Genomic DNA, 14,832 nt, shown 5'->3' on the forward strand with positions numbered 1-14,832 from the left:
GTTTAAAGAATTACTTTTGATTTCAGTTTCATTATTTTGAAGTTTGTAAGTGGCTTTGGGTTCTATGTAATAGAAAAGTGGCATATAAATTGTTACAGTAGGAAGTGGAAAATAGTGCTTTTCCTTGCTGGAACAAAGGGTTCCCTGGAAAGTACCCTGGTAACCAGCCACCACCCCTTAGGACCTCCTGAGAATCTCTAGACTGACCTGCTGAGGCCCGCTTCCAGCGCAGCACTAGGACAATAACAAAATAACATATAACCAACCTGGTAGCAGCTATGCAGTGAAGAATATAGGGAAGGGATGAAGAGATATATCCCAGAGAAATGGATTGTACCAAGTGATGCTAAAATAGTCTTTATAAAAAGGTTTATTGTAAAAAAAAGAGAGGAAAAAAGGGAAAGTGGTACTGGGGGGTGGGAAAAAGGCAAAAGCAGCAACACAACACAGTTATATTCAAATAAAAAGCAATACAGTTGCAATAACTGAGGTAAGCATGATACCTATGCTGCTGCTAGTTCCTCAGAGTTGGTGCAGAGTTCCTTCTAGTAACAGGAAGTTGAAGGAGTGCTTAATCGCTATCCAATTTCTGGTGGATCCAGTTTCTACAGAAGACTGAAAACTGAAGATAAGGGAAAATCCCAATTCATGCTAAATTGAGTTGTGCCTAAACCAGCCTCCTTTCTAATACTAACAAGCAGCTTTCTCCAATCACATGCAAATTCCCCTCTATTATATCAATCAGAAGCTACTTTTACCGATCAGAGCCATATCCCACCTCCACCAAAGACCTGGTAATGGCTCTGAACCTCCATGGCAAATACCTGGTCTAGCCTAATTTGTCTTGTCCTTTGTCCAGAAGGGATCCAGTCCGCCAGCAGGGTCCAATGTGGGATGGACCTTTTTTGTGATGTAATGTAGGGTCCCAGATGCTCCAGGTGGGATTCCTGCGTCTTAGCAATTGTTTGGATTTGTCAGGTAAATATTTTAAATAAACAATTAAATTTTGCGTTGCTTAGTCCCTAAAATCTTTTCAACAAGATCAGTAGGATGGGACCATATATTATATATTTGTATATATCAATTGGTGAGGGGTCAGATTGTTAATATTTACCTCCATTTGTGCATTTCTTGCTAAATAAACTGTTGTTCGCTTGTAGAAAGCAAACCATCTTGTGCCTGTCGGTTTTACCTGTGTTGTCAATCCAGATTCCATCCCTTGAACTGCAGCCTCTCTTATAATTTCCTGCTGGGGATCTAGTTACATTGGAAGAGGTTGGGAAATTGTATTGGGAAATAGAGGGGGAATGATGGTAGATTGTATATTCCTCCACCACAAAACAAAGCATGTCAGTTCTTCTTTGTTGTAGAATACGCCGCCTGAGTCCTAATGCCTACCTAGCCCTGCTTCCCCCCATTTGTTTGACAGTAAAATAAATTTTGGCATAAATGCTGTTATCAAGTACCATGTTCAGTAATGCACAAAATAATTATTTTGACAAATGCAGTGCATAAAAATGGATGATAATTCACATATTTGTTCAGGACTATACTTGGGAAAGCATACAATGTCTTCAACTGCTGTACCTCAACTGACCGAACTGTCATCTTTCTGTGGAACAGAGTATAGTTGCATGGAGTGGACCCATGAGGACATTCTTCTTATATTCTCATATCTGGATGGTATCTCCCAGTGGCTTCATGTAGATGTCAAACAGCATGGAAGACAGAATGGACCTCGCTTTGCTTCAAAAGACAATTCTATTAAAAGAACTACTGAGATAATGTGTGTGAAGTGGTTGAAAAGTGTCACATAAATTCTAAGTTGTGCTATTAATGTATTCTAGCAATTCAGAATGCTCAAATGAGCATCAAAAAAATGGCTTTGTCCAGTTTGAAAATCTCTAGGTAGTAGAGTTCATAATACATTTTCTAAATTCGTCCCACCTATGTTTCTCTGAAAATGTGTTTTTCTCTGATGTACTTGTTAATCACTTGGAGTACACATTTGTTTCATTTTTATCCCACCCTTTTCTCCAATGAACTTGGGGTGACATACACGGTCCCTATTTTGTCATCACACCAGCCTTGTGAGGTTGTTCAGATGCAGGGAGATTGATAGGTCCAAGGTCATCCAGTGAACTTCATGGTAGATGAATCTGGGTCTCTGCAGTCTGACACATTAACCACTACACACTAGGCACTTTTCTGTCCTCTCAGCACATCACCCAGCACATGTTGGCACAGTATACAAATTAAAGACTTGACTTGTATAACAAGTTAAACTGGTGTGCTTGTCTTCAGACAGAAATACATTTACTTACGACGGCTGTATGATATCCTATTTCTAATGACCTCAAAAGCAGATACAGGCTATGTTCTAATGGAATTCTCAAAGCAAGCTTGTTAGGTAGGTTATGGAAAATATAGTGACCAGGCACCGTTTAAAAATAGTAATGATGTAAAATTGGATTTGAACCCCCATTCTGCCATATAAGTTCACTAGGTGACCAAAGTCACACTCAAACTGAAAATGTGTTTTGGGGTTTTTTTTGCTATATTGTTTATGCCACATGCAACTATATGGATGCAAAGTTCTTTATCATTTGTCTCCTTTTTTATCTAAGGTAAATAATGTGCTCAGACATTGATCTCAGATAAATGTCTTTAGGCTTAATAAACCTGCACACAGTCCCCATGTGGATTGTAATCTCAGAGGTAATGTTGGAGCGGGTGTGGGGGGGGATCTGAATTGCTCAGAGCTCCTGCATAGAGGAGATATCCAGAGGAACTGCTACTGGCTGTCACAACATAAAGTTTCCAACAAGCCTCCTTGAGCTGCCCACAAGGGAGGGACTCTTTCCTAGCCCCTTTTCACCCTCAAAGCAAACACCACAGCCCTCTCATGAATACAGATTCCTACAGGGTAGCCTGAGGAGGTCAGGAAGGCTCCCACGCAGTTGGCCTTTTGCAAACTATCTAAAAGACAATGGTTCAGGAAGGCATTTCTATGAAGGTAACAGGGTTATGCCATGAGCTGGATAGCCCAGATTAGCCTGCTGTCATAGCCAAATCCAGAGTGGGCTAAAGGGCTGTGATGGCGCTGCTCCGGCACCACTGTGCCCCCTCCAAGGGTTTTCCTGCAGTGCACGAAGCTCCAAAAAAGAGAAAAAATTGGGCTGAAAATCCCTCACGAGGGGTATAGAGATATGCCAAAATCTCAGCCAGTGATTATGCCGGCACATGGAGCCCCGCTGGGCAGTGGAAGTCAGCTAAGGTCAGCTATACCCCCGGCCATGCTTGCACTGGCAAGATAGGCACCCATGCCGGGGCAGGGGTGCGCTGGCTCCAGAGCGGGATTTGCCCCCCTGGATTGGGTTGCCCGAAGCGAACCAGGGTTTGCTGTAGTCATTATTTGGTTGGGAGACAGCCAAGCAATACCAAGCCCTGAAAAATAACTATGCTACTGTTCTGAATGAATTAGCATGTTATGTTTAATACTTATGTGTTGTTGAGTGAGAAAGGCAGACTATAAACAACACAAATAAAGTCTAAGCAAAGCAAGATAAGCTCACTCATGTCTGAGCCTTAAGCCCTTACTATTTTCCTCCTATTCTGTCAAAAATAAGAAATATGAGGTCTGTAGGACCACTGTCCTGTTCTCTTTCTCTTTGCTTTGAGACTGTTATAACACATTTTTTACCTTTTCATTCATTAATTTATTAGTTTCAGTGGCGTGCCTCCCCCCCCCCCAAATTGCGCCCCCCACCCAATTGGGCCCTGCGGAGAAGCAAAGGTAAAGGGTGCCTTCAGTCTCTCGCCTACCTCTCAAAGGGCTTTGCTGGGAAATGGCAGCATATCCATTTAATTAAAAAAAACTAAGTGCATTGGGGGTCACATCGTTGTAGTCCTTCAATAGTATCAGGTGAGATGTTAGCTTATATTTGCATTTCAGTTGCGTGCGGGTTTGGACACCATACCACCCAAATTGCAGAATGCCTGTCATATTGCACTGGAAAGTAGATTGTTGTTTTATTTGATAGCCAGCTAAAGTAACAGCTTGTAATTTTATTTAGGAAAAAATGGGCAGACCTGAGCAGAAAACTTGGGTCATGCTGGAAGAACAGCCTGAAAAATCTCCATACCAGGTCATCAATTAGGAAAGTTTCAAAATGAAGAAATTGAACTTTCCAGACCAGATGATGAGGCAGTGGAAGCACACCGTTATGCACTGACAGCAAGAAGACCTGGTTATTTGGAAGACAATAGTTGAGCAATTGTTTAAAGGGGAAAAAATTTAATGGGGGAGGGAATGTAGTAAAATGGATAGTAAAGTGAACTGGAAGCTGGTTATAGGTTGGAGCAAAACCCCACCCCCTGAACTGTTCTTTTCTCTTGCTCCCAGTTTCTCTTGCTCCCAGTATTGAACTTCAGTTGCAATAAAGAAGTTGTGCTGTCTTTTGCAGCTCAGGTGAGTAGAGATGGACTTTACATTTTCACAGGGAGATGCCAAAACACCGGAAGCCTCTGCAGCGACGCGGCTGCCCACGTGGCGGCAAATCGTGGCTGAAGTTTAAAATCACCTCAAACTAGACGTCAAAAGTGACGAAAATACCACGGAATCGCAACGGCGTACAGAAGACAGCAAGACAGACACACCACAAGACAGACACAACACAACCCCTTGCTAATGGCAGCAAACAGCACAGGCCAACTCACTTCTCTGCTCAAGATCCTCTTTAGCGCCCCCTACTGGTTCCTCCCGCGCGCTCTATCAAGGGCGGTACCCAGCGGAGACGGAGGTGGGCGTGGCTACTGATTCGATGGCACCCAATCACAGCAGCAGGTGCAGGCGTCGCCCAATCATAGCCCCCGAAACCGCAGCGGGGGCAATCAGAGTTGCGGAGGGGCGGGACCAGAGCGTCCTGGGCCACAGAGTGGAGAGTGGCTGGGACGGCGCGGCCTGAGGCGGACGGGCCAGGCTGGGTCGAGCAGTGCTGGGTAGAACAGGGCGGGACCGGCCGACCGGCGCTGGGAGTGGCTCTGCTGGAGAGCCTCGTCAGCGCGGTGCTTCGTGAGGTGAGTGGGGGCAGCGCTGGCTTGAGGGGGGAGCCCCCCAGGAGGGAAGGGGGGCGCCGTGGGAGCGGCGGCCATTTGTCCCCTTCGTCCTCAGAGATGGGTCGAGAAAGAGGCGCTGCTTCCATCGCGGCCAGCCTGTGTGCCCTTGGAGGCTCTCGGGTGGGCTGCGTGAGAGGAAGGGAGGGAGTGACCAACCCTCTTGGCGCTGGTTGTTGGAGGGGGGGGGGGAGCCACCCGTTCCTCCTTCTCAACAGCCCTGCTAGGTAGACTGTATTGCAAACAACGAGGGGGGGTGCCGGATTAAATCCACAAAAAGGCTCCCGCAACAAGAAAAAGGGTTTTGGGTTTTTTTGCAAGCGAGGAGATTTTGTACAAAGGTTCAGTACAGGTTGCTGGACAAAAAATTGTGAGACTTTCCCCCCGTAATTTTCACTTAACACACACAAGAATCACCAGACTGCTCCTGTGAAACAGACAAAAGTCGCCAGACTGATCCTGTGGAACACAGGATTAATCTGGGGACCAGCAACTTTTATTTGACTTTTGTACAAATCCCTTTGTTTATAATGACCTTTTCTTGTTGAGGGTGCTTTTTTGTTGGCTGATGTGGGGCAGACTTGGCTGGCCGAAAAGAGTCTGGTTCAGCTTCACCGTTAGGGTGTTGTAACCTCTAAGACTTAAGCTGGGGTTTGAACCCGGGCCTGCCTGCCGCAGTGGTTGTGGAGTTGCTGACAGTGCCTGTAATGCCTGGTGTCATTGCTGAGCTAGATCAGTTGCAGAGTGGTTAGGTGTGACTGTTGGAATCCCCTGTCTGTATCTGAGGTGAAGTCAGATCTTCCTTCTGATGGAAGATGACCTTGCAGTCATCCTGTTTGTGTCCTTAAATTGTGGTCGCCAGCCCAGTGAGTCTCAGGACAGGATGGTGGGGGACACCCCCTTACAGTCCCTGAGCATGCAGAGCTGTCTTATCTTCTCAACTGGAAAGTGCTTGGGTACTGGGTGATGGCTTGTTCCTTGCAGTTAAATAGTGTTGAGTTAAATTGGTTGAGTAGGTCAAGGAGAAGGGGGAAAAATGTCTCTTTGCAGCCTGGTGCTCTGACTCCTCTGAAAGGTGTGTGTATGTGGGTGGGCTTGATTCCTATTGGAGAAGGTGACCCTGGACCCGAACATCTTCTATAACTGTCTTTCAATGGTTATCATTGCCCATTCTTGAGCAAGTGGTGCTGCTGAATGGGTGGTGGTTACGTAGCTTTGGGCAGGAGACTAAACATTTTGGATACGTTTTAATCTAGGTTTGGAACTGAGTTGACCTTGGTCACCCGGAATGATGTTCCTCCTCTGTGAAAGTGTGATTCTGGTTGACCCTTTCCAGGAGGTGGGTGGTGCTGAGGACTGCTGCTTGTTCCTGTGATGTTTGGGCTTGGGGAGGGGGGGGGGTCCCCACGAGGCTCCAGCTTGTGTCTTGGACTGCTTTAATGTCTACATGAAACTACTGGAAGAGGTTATTGTGGAATGTGGAGTGCAGTGCCACCAGTGTGCAGATGACTCCCAGATCCATTTCTGATTGACAGCTGAGAGGGGTTGGTCTGTGGAAGTCCTGAATGAAATGCTTCGAGAAGATAAAATGCTATGTATGCAAGCCAGTCAACTGAATGTCAGTCCAGACAAGGGGAGAAAAGCAGGGTTATTCATACCAAAATAAACTAATTAATTTTTCTGAAGCTCCGCTGTCTGTGTCCCTTCCTTCAAAGGTGAGGTAGGTGGTGACCAGAGATAGGATTTTTTCACTTTAATCTTTTTCACTTTAATTTCACTTTAAAAATGTATATGTGGCACTTTAATTTTTCAGTGTCTTCCCCATTAAGGCTACTTTGCTGTCCTTCACGCACAAGGTCAAAACATTTATTTTTACTTAGTTTTTTTTACTAAGGAGTTGTAGCTTTTTTTAGTTGTGATATGGTCTGCTTCTGATCTGAGGACTATTTTATCAGTATCATTTTAGCCATTAAGTATTATGCTGTTTTAATGTACAACTTGTTTTCAATGTCTGCCTTTTTAATGGTTTTGTCTTATTGTTTTAGTTATATGTCACCTTGAACAGAAGCCACATGTACATTTTCTAAATGAGTAAATAAATAAGCACACCCAAAGAAGCTTGAATGATATATCATGGATTTGGTTATCTGTTAGCTTATCTAATTAAAAATGTAACCCTCATCCTCATAGGTTACTTGGGCATATTATCGCTTGCATTACTTATTACAGTTCCATACTAGATTAATATAATATCCTTTCTATCTTCTTAGAGAAGACACATCAATAAACATTTAAGCTTTGGCGGTGTAAGTTGAATTGAAACCAGTCAGGTGGCTTCATAATGTGATTTAAAAATGTTTGGATTATTAGAAATTTAGTGAGCTTCGTGGTGCAGAGTGGCAAGCTGCAGTACTGTGGTCAAAGCTCTGCTCAGGATCTGAGTTTCGATCCTTTTCGTGTAACTGGCTGAAGATTGACTCAGCGTTTCATCCTTTCAGTGTTGGTAAAATGAGTATCTAGTTCGCTGTGGGTGAAGTGTAGGTAACTGAGGAAGGCAATGGCAGACCACCCAGTAAACATCATGACACCGCATGGGTGAGATGACACCCCATGGGCCAGTAATGAACTGGTACTTTATCTAAGTAGGAATTTGAAATTGCCAAGCTTGCTTCATATGTTGCCAGTGGCTCCCATTTGTTTGTTGTTACTCCTGTGAAACAGTGACTCTTTAGAAACAGAACATATAAAGTGATGGAAATTTTTACAAAATAGGAAACCTTCTGGAACATTTTCCGTTCCACAGTTCCAAAACACCAATCCTCCATGATCACCTCAAGTTGGCAGCGTTTCTGGAACAGGTCTTGTTCCTTTCTAGCCTTGTGTGGCTGAATTTTGCTGCTTACTGACTGAATTGTTAATCTCTGGAGCAATCCCTTTTATCGTGCCGCAGAAGCTGGTTTTTGGTGTATAGCTGATGTCACTGTGACTTACTCTTCTGTGTCCTAACATTTTTTGCAGGTTTTTTTGTTGTAGAATGTCATTTTCTTGGTTATGACAAACTTCTTACATTTTGTGGTCATTTTTTATTATAATATTTGGAGATTGCAGTGAGCCATGTTGGTCCAAAGAGAAACCGATTATTTGTGTTTGTTCTCTCATTCAGGTAAATGAGAAAGGTAAAACAGAAATTGTAATTGTATGGAATGTTTAGAAGTAGTTAGGGTGCAAGATTAAAGTCTAAAAATGGTGGTAATTATTTCTTCTTGATCGCTGAAAATCTTTCAGTGACTTTTTTGGGGGGAAATGATGTTTCTGATGATCTGACAGTTAACTGTTGGCCCCCAGTGCCTCCCCCTGCCCAAGGGGCACTGGCGTGGTACTAGGATCCAGGGTAGAGGTGATAAACATGTGGCTTGGGGGCTGAATCCGGCCCACTGAGAGGGCTTATTGGACCTGTGAGCCAGGTGAGGCAACCCCCCCCCAGCTTCTGATCTGACCTGGTGGTTGGGAGTAAAGGGGGTTGCCTCAGCTGACTCATGGTTCTGATTCCCTTTCAAGGTAGCCATTCTGCTGAGGGCTCGCATATCTAGGCATATTCCTAACCACCACCACCCCCCCCCCATGCCATTCTGAAGCCAGCTGTGGCAGTCAGCCCCCTGGGCCCGGCCTGACCAAGTCACATTTATGTCATATCTGGTCCTTGTAACAAATGGGTTTGACATCCCTGATCTAGTGTGTCAGGTTCAAATCTTTACACTGCCATGGACGTTTTCTGCTTGTTTTTGGGACAGTCGCACACTCTCAGCCTAACCTTCACATGATAGTTGTGAGGATAAAATGGAGGGGAGGAGAATGGTATAAGCTGTTTTGGGTCCCTACTGGAGAGAAAGGCATAGTACAAACGAAGTAAATAAATGCTGTGATGACCCTTGATTGCATGTAAGTGATGCCTTCTGAGTAGCAGTTATATATTAATCGGAAGTCTTGAAATGTCCTACAGCCAGTGGTGTTTGTTAAAAGGAATCCAACCTTGTAATCTTGTGATGCAGTAAACAGTAACACCTCCTTGTGTGTCACAGTTGACTGAAACGGACCCGGTAAATATAAAAAATAATGACTCTTTTGTTGGACTAGTGATTTTTGGGGTGGTAGTTTTAGAATCCAGCTCAGACAGTTTTGGGCTGTGTTTGTAGTGTATCAGATACTGATCCTGTAGCGTTACTTGTTTCTGTCTGCATCATTTGGAAGAGACAAATTGCTTAGGGAAGACATTTCACCTAGTCATTTACACAGTTTCAAGAAATTTAGCTTTTCTGGGGGCCAGCCAACCCTTCTGACTGAAATCACAGACTGGTTAGGATAATTCTATCCCTTGATGTGTATTTTGTTTAGCTCCTCTGTAATTATTCAAATAAGTTTGATCATGGTCTTTACTGAAATTTACAGCAAAACAAACCTTAAGTGCTGTGTGAAATGTTTTTATGCATTTTCCTTGACGCTTTGAAGAGCATGAGTTATAATATTTTTATTCCTCTTTTCTCCCTAGTCAGTGTAACTCCCAGTGGGTTACTTCATTGAAACCAGTTAAAACCTTATTTCACAAAAATATAGTGCAAATAACATTAGAGCAAGTGAGCTGCTCTATCATAATAATGACCTCCACTCACAAGCCACCAAAAGCAAGTTGGAAAACTCTGCCTTACAAATCCTCTGCAGTCTCCACTGTTTCTTTGTAAGGTTGGGACTTTCCTGTGTCCTCAGGAATCTCCTTCTACCCTTGGCTACTGAGAAGGCCAAACTTCTGAATGACTTTTGTGGGGGAATTGATAATCGGTTGATTGAATCTGCCTTGAGAGTATGCAAGGGTTGTGGCAGTCCTGCAGATTCATTCAATTCCTGTCAATGCAGTGCCCCACTCTGCCCCAATTGTAACTTCTATGTTTTCCTCAAGGGCAGCCCCACACGGAGCGCATGGTGGTAGCCCAGTGTCCTGGTAACCGTAGCACGGATTAGCATAGCTAGGTCAGCTGAGTCTAAAAACAGGGAACAATTACATTTCCATGCCAGCAGGTTTTGTTTTTCTGTGCAAGTTCTTCCTTAATAACAGTTTCTCCTGATTTACCTGTTAGGCTAAATGGTCTGTAATGTCCTGGATGACCTATTGACCCCCTTTTAAAAACTGCCATAACCTTTGCTACCTCCCAGTCCTCTGGTATAGAGGCCAATTTAAGTGAGTAGGTACAGGTTAGTAGATCAACAATGTTCCTTTAACCTGAGACCTTTTGCTTTTTCTGATTGTTTTGACTTAACCCCACAGGTTTTTAATAGTTTCAAGACGTCCCAGAGAGACTTGAATGTCTTATTTTTACCTTTTAACCTTTCTCCTTGATTCTCTAATGTTTGTAAAGTTTCGTCTTTTGAAGCCATACCTGATAGTTCAGACCTTTGGGAGCAACTTTCTATTGACAATAAGACCAGTGTGTCAGTGTTTCCAATTAGTGCAGCAACATTTGCATCTCTCACCAGATCTTGAGTCCTGCTCAGAACCAAGTCCAAGGTCACTGTGGCTGGCTCTGTGCCTAACTGTTCCCATACATGTTCATTTATGATATCTAGGAATCCTATTTCTTTGTTATGACTCTATTACGCATTTGCCTATTCAGTGTGAAGATATTTGATGTCGCCTAGTATTACAGGATTTTCTGCTTTAGTCACTTTCCATATTTCCTTCTCCATCTCAATGATTTTGTTCCAGTGAATGATAATACACCCCCATCTTTAAGTAACCCTTGCAGAATGATTCTGTGAGGGAGTTTATTTCCCATATTTCCCATAAGATACATCTTATTTGACTTTTTGACCCCTCTGATAACCGGAACACCATTTTCACATGTCCCTCCCTGTTCTCACTACTGTGTTTCCTTGAAAATAAGACAGGGTCTTATATTAATTTTTGCTCCAAAAGATGCGTTAGGGCTTATTTTCAGGGGATGTCTTATTTTTTCCCCGTGATTTTGTGCCCCTCATGTGACCAGATCAGCTGCGCTGGGAAATCCGTAACTAGGGCTTATTTTTGGAGTAGGGCTTATATTTTAAGCATCCTCCAAAAATCCCCAAAAAATCATGCTAGGGCTTATTTTTGGGATAGAGCTTATTTTTGGGAAAACAGAGTATACTGTTTATAGCCAGGGATGATTTCCCCCCTTCCAACAAGTTTCTGAGATCCCATTATATCTAAGTTATTATTTAGCACCAAGCATTCTAGCTCGCCTATCTTGGCTTGGACGCTTCTAAGATTAGCAAACAGGCACCTGTGCCTGATTTTTTTCTCCAGGTGTCCCCACTGCCTTCAGTCCTTAGGTTTCCTTACATGGTCCTTCTTCACTGCCAGTTTTAGAGTTCTTTCTCCTGTTTTTCCTCAAGAATTTACCACAACAACCCTTTGGAATGAGTCATTCTGAGCTGGAGGTTCTCCAACTCCTTTTGGCTTTCTTCCAGGAGTTACTTTAAACTGTTATATCACCTTTTCGACGTTAAATACTAGCAGCTTGGGTCTCTTTCCATTCAAGTGAAGCCAGTCTCTTGTACATGTTTGGCTAATCCCAGAAAATTCTCTAGTGCCTAACAAATGTAAACCTTTCTTGTTAGCACTTCCTTGCACATTGAGACCCCTAATTTCCACCTGTCTAACCAGTCCTGCTTGTGGAACTGGTAGCAATTCTGAGAATGCTACTTTAGAGGTCCTGGCTTTTAACCTTCTGCCAAGTAGTCTACATATTTTCCTCCAGGATCATGTCAATGTATTTTCCAATATCATTGGTGCCAACTCCTCCCTCTTACTGGCTATTATTATTATTATTATTTATTCAATTTCTATACCGCCCGATCCCCAAAGGGCTCCGGGCGGTGAACAACATAATATATAAACAATAAAAAGGAGCAAATCCAGTAAAATGCAAACATAGGCTCCGTCAATAAAACATCTTAAAATACATAAAAACAGCGGCTAACAATTAGCAAATTAAACAAGAGGCGTCCAGGCTCAATTTAAAAACTCACCCCAAGAAGGGGGGGACGGCAGGCCCCTCAATATGAGGAGCTCTGTTGTACCAGTGCCAAAGCAGGAGCAGTGGGGGGGCACCATATCAGCGGCTGGACACTCCAAAGGCCCGGTGGAACAGCACAGTCTTTACAGGCCCCAAGCGGAACTCACCACAAGGTCCTCCGCGAGGGGCCCCTGGACAGTTGGTGGGAGGGTGTTCCACCAGGCCGGGGCTAGCGCTGTGAAAGTCCTGGCCCGTGTGGAGGCCAGCCGCATCATTGAGGGGCCGGGGACCACCAGCAAATTGTAGGGACATATGGGGTGATGCGGGTCCCCGAAGGTACGAGGGTCCCAGACCGCGTAATGCCTTGAAGGTCAGAATCCACACCTTGAAGTAGCCCATGATGTCCTAAAAGCGAGTATCTCGTGTATCTTCTCTGGGAAGACATCACCATTTGATCAAAACTCTTTTAACAGATCACCCTTTTTACATTCCTAATAACTGAATCAATCACTACCAAAGCCCTCCTCCCCCAATTTCATAGTTGGACCGAACCCAATTACTGAAATATGAACATGATCTCTAGGTTGGTGGCGTTTCTCTGCAACATACAACCAAGTCAACTTTTAAATTGTCAATGTAGTCTTATCTATGGTACAGTCTCCTAAATCCTTTTTACCATAATAATCATCTTACACCAGGAAGTCTCAGATCCTGCTCCTTAGTAAACTTGGAGACAGTTCCTGGTGCATCCTGTATCAGTAATTCATTCTGTGAGTAGTTTGGTGGCTGTAAATGATGGTGATGTAACCAATGCTTTTGAATATTATGTTTTGTCATCTTAAATGCCAGCTGTCACAGAAGCTCGTGTCACACCCTGTCTTTGTATTCTTGATGATACTATGATTATTTGTTCCAGTTTTGTAGCAGTTGGCTGCATGTTATAAGAACTGTGGGAAAATATTTCTGGCAGTCATTTTATTTTGTAAATGCATTTGAAAAAATAAACCTTATCCTAAATTTCTGGCTAATTTTTAGCTCTCCTTCAGAATAAATAATTGTTAGCTTTTGAACTGTGGATTGCTACAGACATCTACTCTTATAAAATTGAATGGAATATCTTCGTGGCAGAGCAGCAGTGGCGTAGGAGGTTAAGAGCTTGTGTATCTAATCTGGAGGAACCGGGTTTGATTCTCCGCTCTGCCACCTGAGCTGTGGAGGCTTATTTGGGGAATTCACATTAGCCTGTAATAGGGGACCTTAAGCTTCTTCCAGATACCAGGAACTACATTTTATCAGTTTCACCAGCATGGCCAATTGGCCATGCTGGTAGGGGCTGATGGGAATTGTAGTTCCTGAACATCTGGAGAGCCGCAGGTTCCCTACCCCTGGCCTGTACACTCCCACACACACCAGCTGGGTGACCTTGGGCTAGTCACAGCTTCTCGGAGCTCTCTCAGCCCCACCTACCTCACAGGGTGTTTGTTGTGAGGGGGGAAGGGCAAGGAGATTGTAAGCCCCTTTGAGTCTCCTACAGGAGAGAAAGGGGGGATATAAATCCAAACTCCTCCTCCTCCTCTTCTTCTTCTTCTTCTTCGTCTGAAGTGGTTTAGAAAGTGGTGTAAATATGAGAGACTGTAGTAAATTTCTGGGTCTAGTTGATATTTTATATAGATTTTTTAAGATGAAGGACTGTAGTCATAATAATCAACTGAGGAAAATAAGTGGGTTGGATCCCACTTAACGTTACTGGGGATAGAAGGGTGGGTGATACTTGCCAATTTCTCACTCCTGCTCCAGACCTGTAATTCCTTCCTTATGCTTTTCCTAGATATCCCTGTCCTTTGGGAGCGATGTTTTGGAAGGGGGAGGCAGGAATGTCACATTCTGCTGATTGAAATCCTTCTGTCTGTTAAATTTTGGTAGGTTCCAGCCAGTGATTATAGGTACTTCTGCTCCTTTGTCTCTGCTTTTAATTGTACAAGACATTGAAGGCCATTCTGAATTGTCACTTGTCCTAACAGTTTTATATCTAGTTAAATTATGGGTAAATCTTTTTTCAGTAGTTCTGATGCTCAAAATGCATGGTTGCTTAGCTGCCTGTCTCCCCAGGCATCCTTGGTTGAATCCAACCAAATTTGACTTCAGCCCCAGTTCCATTCTGGACTTTATTTATTAATTAAATTTATATCCCGCCCTATCCCCACAGGGCTCAGGGCAAGTCACAACATAAAGGTAAACAATCAATAAAACCATTAAAATAGCAAATGCAAATATTAAAAATAATAAAACAATAAAAATCCCAATGCCTAATAAATACAACAGATGGTTATAGACAATACATATCTCCGTCACCACATCTCCCACCCCCCTCCCCCAGAGGTCAAAAGGAGATGATCTTACATCAGGGGTCTGCAACCTGCGGCTCTCCAGATGTTCATGGACTATAATTCCCATCAGCCCCTGCCAGCATGGCCAGTTGGCCATTCTGGCAGGGGCTGATGGGATTTGTAGTCCATGAACATCTGGAGAGCCGCAGGTTGCAGGCCCCTGTCTTACATCATTCAATCTGGATGCCCCACTTGACTTTACCTCCTGCTCCACATGGCTTTTGTAAGTGCAGGCCCCATGACATAACCCTTTTTGGTGGCCATAGGGTTGGATCAGACTCCTT

At 43.7% G+C, this 14,832-nt stretch overlaps 1 protein-coding gene across 4 annotated transcripts in view; it reads left to right on the forward strand.

Annotated features, from left to right (window-relative positions):
• The first annotated feature begins 4,933 nt into the window (after positions 1-4,933).
• Positions 4,934-14,832, forward strand: part of PACSIN2 (protein kinase C and casein kinase substrate in neurons 2) — a 52,183-nt gene continuing 42,284 nt past the window's right edge. For all 4 annotated transcript variants that reach the window (XM_048499435.1, XM_048499437.1, XM_048499436.1 and 1 more), the window contains exon 1: positions 4,934-5,079. The gene's annotated coding sequence lies outside the window, so the exon portion shown is untranslated. The remainder of the gene's footprint in view (positions 5,080-14,832) is intronic.

This window comes from Sphaerodactylus townsendi, linkage group LG06 (genome assembly GCF_021028975.2).
Source record: "Sphaerodactylus townsendi isolate TG3544 linkage group LG06, MPM_Stown_v2.3, whole genome shotgun sequence".
Classification (NCBI taxonomy): Eukaryota; Metazoa; Chordata; class Lepidosauria; order Squamata; family Sphaerodactylidae; genus Sphaerodactylus; species Sphaerodactylus townsendi.